Genomic DNA, 9,332 nt, shown 5'->3' on the forward strand with positions numbered 1-9,332 from the left:
ATTTTAGCTACATCATGCCTCAGTTTATCTTTAACACATTACAACTTACAGATTACAGAGTATTTACAAAGGCACAAGACATTTAGTCACAGATATCTGGAACAGAATAAAATAATATTTTACTTTGATTAAAATGACAAAAGTCAAACAAGAAAAAAGACAAAAAAAAAACAACAAAAACATGAAAAAATATTGCAAAAATGAGAACCAAAGCGACAAAAAAATGGACAAATGACATAAGCAAGACAAAAAAGACACAAAACAACAGAAACAAGACAAACTATTTCAACAATGAGACACAAAATAGCAGACGAACATTGAGAAATCTAGTACTTTACCTTATGATCAAAACAACTTGTCAAGGTCTAGAAATTATTTTAAATTTATAATTTTCTTGCTTGTATTGCTCTGACAATATTTCTCTGACTAGCATCTTTTTTTAAATAGTAGAAAATTGATTAAGCTGAGTAAAAACTATGCTAGCATCTTACTTTGTGCAATAACTGGTTACCCACTGTAATTACTGCAAATATTTTCCACTAAATTTCTTATATTCTATATTTTATTCATTATTATATCTATGTTGATACATTCTTGTTTCAGTTTTATTCTTTAAATAGTATTTGCGCTCCCAGTTTTGTTGTATGCATCGTCTTACAACAGTAAAGGCCTTGATTTGATTTGATTTGATTGATTTGATGAATTTACTGATTAGAGTTCAAAGCAACACCAAGATTTTCTGATGGTTTGACTCCTCGTCATAAGAGAGAGATTCCAGATGAGAGTTGATTGTCTGTGGAAGATAATTATGTGAGTTTATGTCGGAAAATGTTACTACATCCTGTCATTTATTTGCCCCATACAATAACAGGGAGATACCACAATCAAATGGTGAATATTTTGTGTCATCTGTGGAATTACTGTACAGCAACAAACAGAGTAGTGAGAACGTCACATAACAGTATGCGTAAACACTCTTGGAGCTAAAACTGGCAATTAATTTACAAATAGTTACATCTAAATACAGAATAAAAGGGTACATCAAAAAAATTAAAGGCCTCACCCTGAAACGAGGGGCCTAATTTTCATTTTGGTGCATAAATGCTTACTATTACCATCAGTTACAGTGTCATCATTTACTGTCTGCTTTTTTTCTGAAGCTTTTTCCCTTCATGTTTAATAAAATCCACAGAAAAGAGATTGTAATTAGGCACCACGGCCCCCCAAAAATTAAAATATCTGCAGCATCCTGACCCCTGATTCAAAAATAGATGGAAATAACACAACAAAACTTTTGTGGTAACTCACAGCAGTCAACAAAAGTGCAATACAAGATATTCTTCAAATACAAAATGAATTTAAAAAGAGTTAGGTTACATACATTTGTATACATAGCACCTTGCAGCTAGTAGTTGCCCATGTAGACGGGTTTAAAACAGTACAAAATAGTGCCAAGTAAACAGAGTGTGAACCTTGCAAATAGTGATAAAGATACTAGAATATTTAAGTATTTTTGTAATAACCTAATCCACCAGGTAAGAACCCAAAAACCACACTGAAATTGTGCTTTTATTCTGAAGGAACGTCCATAACTACGTGTATTTATCCCGCAATGTCTGCTTAGCTTGATGCCGCGGAGGAGCTTACCTGATCCCATTTTTCCCACCATACACTGCGGCGTCGGGGCTGATGCCCTGCCCGGGACAAGGCCACCTATCTGCCGGGGAGAGGAAGTGACTGCACTATCTATCTATCTATCTATCTATCTATCTATCTATCTATCTATCTATCTATCTATCTAATTATGTTTTTTTTTAAATAAATAAGTTGCATGAATTGCTGGCATTTATGATAAAAACAGTATTAACATGTCACATTTAAGAAAAAAACAAGGAAACCAATATGCAAAAGAACATGCAATTAGACTCAGTATTCTCTAAAAATCTATCTATCCATCTATCTGCTTTGGAAAATTCAAGGTGTACAGTAGCATAATTGAGAAAAACAAGGGAGAAATGTGCAAAAGAATGTGTAATTAATGTGCAAATCATGCTTTTTGAAGAAATAAAGCGCATAAATTGCTGGCATTGACAGTAAAGATGCAAATTGGCTGATATTTACAAAATAAAAACAGTTTTAACATGTTACATTTAAGAAAAACAAGGAAACCTATCCCAGCTGACTCGGGCGAAGGCAGGGGACACCCTGGACAGGTCACCAGTCTGTTACAGGGCTACATATACAGACAAAAAAGTCACACTCACATTCACACCTACGGACAGTTTAGAGTAATCAATTAATGTCAGCATATTTTTGGACATGCACAGGGAAAACATACAAACTCCATGCAGAAAGATCCAAGGCCCACCCCAGGATTTGAACCAGGAATCTTCTTGCTGCAAGGCAAGAGTGCTAACCACTATTCCACTGTGCAGTCCCACTATAAACATTAAATCTATCTATTCATCTATCTATTTAGGAAAATCCAAGGCGTCTAGTAGTATATTTAAGAAAAATAAGGGGAAATGTGAAAAAGAACATATAATTAAAGAGCAAATCCTGCTTTTTGAAGAAAAAATGTGCAAAAATGCTAGTTTTTCCAATAAAAAAAACAGTATTAAACCGTCTAAATACTCCAGAAAATTTACCCAACTATCTAAAGATCTGAAAATATTGCTAAACTTGTTGTTAAAACTTGTTCTACACCTACATATTTGCATCCTGCATATATATATATATATATATATATATATATATATATACACTGCTCAAAAAATTAAAGGAACATTTTGAAGATACATCATATTTCAATACGGGGGAAAAACAAACTGGATATTAGCATTGATATGGACTGGATAATGTGTTAGGAATGAAAAGTGCCACATTGTTTGATGGGAATGAAAATTATCAACCCCCCAGGAGGGCTAAATTCAAGACACCCCAAAATCAAAGTGGAAAAACTGATGTGGCAGGCTAGTTCATCTTTCTGAAATTCCTTGGCAGCAGCTCAAAATGGTATTCAGTAGTTTGTATGGCCTCCATGTGCTTGTATGCATGACTGACGATGCCGGGACAAGCTCTGAATGAGACAACAGATGGTGTCCTGGGGTATCTCCTCCCAGAACTGGACCAGGGCATCACTGAGCTCCTGGATAGTCTGAGGAGCAACCTGATGGTGTCGGATGGAAGAAAACATAATGTTCCAAAGGTGTTCTATTGGATTCAGGTCAGGTGAGCATGGGGGCCAGCTAATGGTATCAGTTCCTTCATCCTCCAGGAACTGCATGAGTTCTCTTACCACATAAGACTGGGCATTGTCGTGCACCAGAAGGAATCCAGGACCACTGCACCAATGTAGGGTCTGACAATGGGTCAAAGGATTTCATCCTGATACCTAAATCGAGTCAGAATGCCGTTGTCCAGCCTGTAGAGGTCTGTGCGTCCCTCCATGGATATGCCTCCCCACACCATCACTGACCCACCACCAAACCGGTCATGCTGAACAATGTTACAGGCAGCATAACGTTCTCCACGGCTTCTCCAGACCCTTTCATGCCTGTCACATGCCCTCAGGGTGAACCTGCTCTCATCTGTGAAAAGCACAGGGCACCAGTGGTGGACCTGCCAATTCCTGTGTTCTATGGCAAATACCAGCCGAGCTCCACGGTGCCAGTCAGCGAGCACAGCGGGTACTAGAGGACACTGGGCCCTCAGACCACTCTCATTACATCTCTTTCTGATTGTTTGATCAGAGACATTCACACCAGTGGTCTGCTGGAGGTCATTTTGTAGAGCTATTGCAGTGCTCATCCTGTTCCTCCTGCTGATCGGTGGAGGACCTTCAACAGCCCTGTCCAGCTCTCCCAGACTAACTGCCTGTCTCCTGGAATCTCCTCCATGCGCTTGAGACTGTGCTGGGAGACACAGCAAACCTTCTGGCAATGGCACGCATTGATGTGCCATCCTGGAGGAGTTGGACTGTCTGTGGAACCTCTGTAGGGTCCAGGTATCGCCTCATGCTACCAGAAATGACACTTACCCTAGCCAAATGCAAAACTAGTGAAAAACAGTCAGAAAACATGAGGAAGGAAACAAATGTCAGTGGCCTTCACCTGTAAACTCATTCCTGTTTTGGGGGTTGTCTCATTGTTAGCCCTCTAGTGCATCTGTTGTTAATTTTATGAACACCAAAGCAGCTGAAACTGCCCCTCAGTTACTTACTTGACCAGATCAGTATCCCACATGTTTCACTAATTTGATGCAATACTTAGATTAAAAAGTGTTTGTATATATATATATATATATATATATATATATATATATATATATATTTAAACATATTGAGTTCTGTGATTTTTCTGAGCTTCTCTATATGTTTGCATTGTTTTCTTATACATTGCCTCCCGGCCAGATTAGAATTTGTCCGTCTCAAGCTTCTCAATCATACAATGTTTCCTGCTGTTATCTTCTCCTCTTGTGTATTTTCTTGTGTGTTTTTTGCTAAATATGAGCTGTTTTCTGATGTTGACCACCTGAAGATAAACACTGTTTCATGTAAAACCTCCTGAGTGAAACGCTAAAGGTGCAAAACTGTTGGTATTTACAATAATCATGCAAAATTGCTGGTATTCATAATAAAAAGCAAAATTATATAGTGTATTTAGACTGTTTAACACTGTTTTTTTTATAGAAAAATAAGGAAAGTAATGTTCAAAATTGTGCACAAAATTGTGCGATTTTGAAAAAATATGTTGTAAAAATTGTTGATAGTTTCAATAAACGTGAAAAATTGCTGATATATATAATAAAAACAGTATTAAAAATCTTGGTACACTATAAAAATCTATCTATCCATCTGCCTATCTAGATACTTTATTCATCACCTCTGTAAAATTCAAGGTTTCCAGTTGTATAATTAAGGAATTATGGAAACCAATGTGCAAAAGAACGTGCAAAATCGTGATTTTTGAAGAAATAAGATATATAAATTGCTAATATATATCATAAAGGCACATAATTGCTGATATTCACAACAAAACAGTGTCAAAAAGTGTAAGTACAATATAAAAATCTATCTATCATCTGTCTATCAAGATACTTTATTCATAAAATTCATAAAATTAAGAAATAAGGAAATCAATGTACAAAAGAACTCTCAAAATTGTGTTTTTTTAAAAGAAATAAATTGCAAAAATTGCTGATATTTACAATAAAGGTGCAAAATTGCTGGTATTTACAACAAACTACTAAAAAGTCTAAGCACACTATAAAAATCTATCTATCTATCTATCTATCTATTGTGTTACTTCATTCATTTAACTCATGTTTTCACTTATCTTCTTGTTTCTTTTAATGTTCTTCAAACCATTTTGTTTGTAAAACTGCTAATTAAACCATTTGTTCCTTGTTTATTTTGCAGATTTAATCGCTAACTCACTGTTTTTTTGCTACTGCCGGGTTTTATCCTCACTCTCTCACACACGCTAAAGTCTAATGAGACAGCTGAATATCACGACTGAATACATCACGCTGTTTCATTTTGCTGTCACCTCACAGCGGCGGAGCTGCAGCGCCCAACGTTAACGCTAAAAATAACATCATGACTGTGCATCAATAATTATCATCATAACCGCACCTCCCTCCCTGTTTTAATTCACACATAACACACTAAATATCAGATTAGCACATCAGGGCTGCACACAGGCACCAGGAAAGGAGAAGTTTTATGTGAATTAAATGGATTGTGTTGGTTCTATGTGTGTGATTTAGGGAGAATCTACAGAGGATAAGTGGAGTGGCAGCATCCACAGGGTACATGACGTTATACGGATATTAATAAGAACAGATGTTAATGGTGCACATACTGTAACTGCAAGGACATACATTACATATGCACACATGTTCTCAGGACTGTGCACACACATGGGAGCACAGTAGAAATGTTCCAGCCGCCCTGGCCGACATCCCATTAATGTAAAATTAGAAATAGATGATTTACACACGGAACAATGACACACACGTACACGGTATCTTCAGCCGTGTGTCTGGTGTCACGTGGATAAAAATACAAAAGTTCAACAGGGAAGATTTATAAAAGGAAAAGTTTCTTTGAATGATGCTGCTAAATGTGAATGAACTAATTAACATTTTTAATGAACACACGGTAGAAAAACTGATAAATCAGCACACATGTAAGACATTGCATTGATTTGTGTTGACTATATCTCAATCATATGTTTAATAATTTGTAAATTAATTCATGATTTCTACATTTCAAATGGATTTTACCCATTGGTACAACAATTAAAAGTAGTTTTAGTTACAGAGATCTTGAATTTTATTCTGTTTTTCTTTAAAAAAAAAAATGTCAAAACAGCAACATCAGTGGAAAAAATGCAAATGGTAAAGCAAGAGACTTATTTATATGAAGTTCACAGAGAAAAACAAAGCTCTCTCTGATCTTCAGCTATGAACAACCGTTCAAGAGTTTGGGGTCACTGAGAAACGTCCTCATTTTTGAAAGAAAAGCATTTTTTTTCAATGTAGATAACATCAAATGAATGATAACTCCAGTCTAGACATTGTTAATGTGGTAAATGACTGTTCTCGCTGGAAACGTCTGATTTTTAATGGAATATCTCCATAGGGTACAGAGTAACATTTCCAGCAACCATCACTCCTGTGTTCTAATGCTACATTGTGTTAGCTGATGGTGTTGAAAGGCTAATTGATGATTAGAAAACCCTTGTACAATTATGTTAGCACATGGATAAAAGTGTCAGTTTCCATGGAAAACATGGAATTGTCTGGATGACCCCAAACTTTTCAACTTCTCTCTCAAAAACATGCTAAAAACACACACAACACAAAATCTGAAAACTTCGCATACAGGTGGGTGTCTCAAAAAAAAAGCTAAAAGCAGTTGCACTAGTGAAAAAAGCGTCAGAGCTAATTGTAGGGTCATTCCGTGTGGTTTCACCAGATGGTGGTTGCCGCACCATTTTCAAATTAGTCCTAAATTTGCATGCCATTAGATAGTCACAAAAGTACTTTCTATGCAAAATTGTAGGCCTGTAGCTCAAATAGTTTCTGAGTTGTGGGGGTCTGAAATTTTCAGAATTTGGGCTATAAAAAGCCTCGCCAGCGTTTTTTTTTTTCATCTTTCAGTGGTTATTTCTCAGCCTCTAAACATATCAGAGAGCTGTGAGTTGGTAAACAAGGCCTCTGCATGTAGCTAGTGCCTCACAAACATCCCCAGGTGTTTCCCTACACTCTGCAGGCCGTGGGGGCTTGCTAAAAATGCTAAAAAATTAAGAGACACCTACTCACGAGTGGGGTTTGGGACCTTAAAAGTACTAGAAATACTGCACAGAAGTGTTCTAACACCCCTGGGTTCCATTCTACACAAACTTGTGTGATAACTTAGCAAACTGGAGCTTTCTAGGTACCTCAGTTTGGAAAATATGAGCTCCCAAAGTTGGACGAGATTTTAAATTGGCTATTTTTGGTGGCAAAAATCTCAGTGTGGGACAGATACCAGAGACCCCAAGTTTTTCTACAAGACAGTTCCATCTGTCTTCTATCACTGTATAAAAAAGACAGCAGGGTATACCTAAGTTATACCATTACACTTTTTGAAGGTAGTCACCTTTAACAACTAACATTTCAAAAAGAACTAAACATACATAATACTACCATTGGAATGATTACTAATACTTGTATCCCAATTTAAAGTACTGAAAAGCAAAAAACGATTTTGACATTACCCATGCCATTTTGAGTAATAATATCTCAGTAACTACAAATATAACCCTGCTAACCTGTCTTAGCACAAATAATGCATGGATCAATCAGTGCATGGATTGTCCTGCTCCAGAAACATGAATTCCACCATTCTGCTCAGGAGGTGGATGAATGGACGGGGAGCTGGACGGAGGGGCTGACAGACTGACAGCTGAGTCGATGCAATTCAATCGTCAGGACCGGCATCGGAGATCGGAGGACCTGGTGAGGTGGCACTAAAGATAGAAATGCGTGGTTCACCCCCGAGCTCCCCTCAACGACTTGGCTCGTGTTTCATTGCAGCCTCGCCGCCGTCACTTTCACAGAATGCGCCCAAAAAACTACAGCTGTGACCAAACAACTGCAATAAATGACTTAAATAATCCAAAATTTTGATTTGAAATGCAGCATTATTACAGCAGAGCTCAGAGCAGATTAGTGCATAATCAGGAATAATGTTTTGTTCCATTTTATGTCTTGTGTCTGTTGTTTTGTATCGTGCTTTGCTATTTTGCCTCATTTTGTGTCTTGTTTTTGTTGTTTTGTGTTGTGTAGTTTTGTGACACTTTTTTGTTTAGTGGCAATTTAAGTCTTTTTTTTTTGCTTTGTTGAATTTTGTGTCTCATTTTTGTTGTTTTGGTCGGTTTGTGTCTCATTTTGTGTCTCGCTTTGGCCTTTTTGTTCTTGTTTGTTACATTTTATGTCTTGTGTCTGCTGTTTTGTGTTATTTTTGCCACATTTTGTGTTTTGTTTTTGTTGTTTTGTGTCATTTTGTGTCTCATTTTTATTGTTTTGTGTCTTGTTTTTGTTGTTTTGTTTTTGTTTTGTGGCACTTTGTGTCTTGTTTTTTTACATTTTAGGGACTCCCACATCCAGTTTCTTTCCCTTCTATGAGAGCACAAAGCTACAGATGCTGCGATGGTTTGTCGTCTTCCTATTTTTACTTAAATAAACCCCTCTGCTTTGAGTCCATTGTGCGTTACTTATGATTATCCTCTTACTGATCGATATGAATCCGTGATAAATGTCTCCTGTCAATTAAAGCTACTGTCTGAGCTCACATGTGTGTTTTATTGCTCTCTCTCTCTGTCAGAATCAATGAAATATCACCACAGAAGACATAAACAGTTTGTGCAGTAGAATCAGAAAGATTGTCCACACGTTCTTCCTCCTCCACACCTACATCACCCACAATGCAACTCAACCTCAGATGGTTCGGTTACCAGAAGATCCTGCTGCGTTATGTTATAAGCGGCTAGTATATCATAGAGCTCAACTAACTGACACAACCAGAGTTTTTTTCATTTCTTTAGAACCAACCGATGCTGACTCAAATGACATGAGCAGAGGACGCCCAGCTGCCACCAGAGGCTTCATGTAACATCCAGCAGAACTTCCCAACATGAGTTCAACTTTCAAGTCAGGGTGGAGTTTTTCAAGAAAGGGTGTTTAGCAGAATTTAAAGCCCAATCCACCGTCTTCGTAGCGTTTGTCCAACTATCAGTCACCATGGCAGCAACTGAATTGTTTCCTCCAAGTCATGCCTGCAT

The sequence above is a fragment of the Acanthochromis polyacanthus genome, chromosome 13 (assembly GCF_021347895.1).
Source record: "Acanthochromis polyacanthus isolate Apoly-LR-REF ecotype Palm Island chromosome 13, KAUST_Apoly_ChrSc, whole genome shotgun sequence".
Taxonomy (NCBI): Eukaryota; Metazoa; Chordata; class Actinopteri; family Pomacentridae; genus Acanthochromis; species Acanthochromis polyacanthus.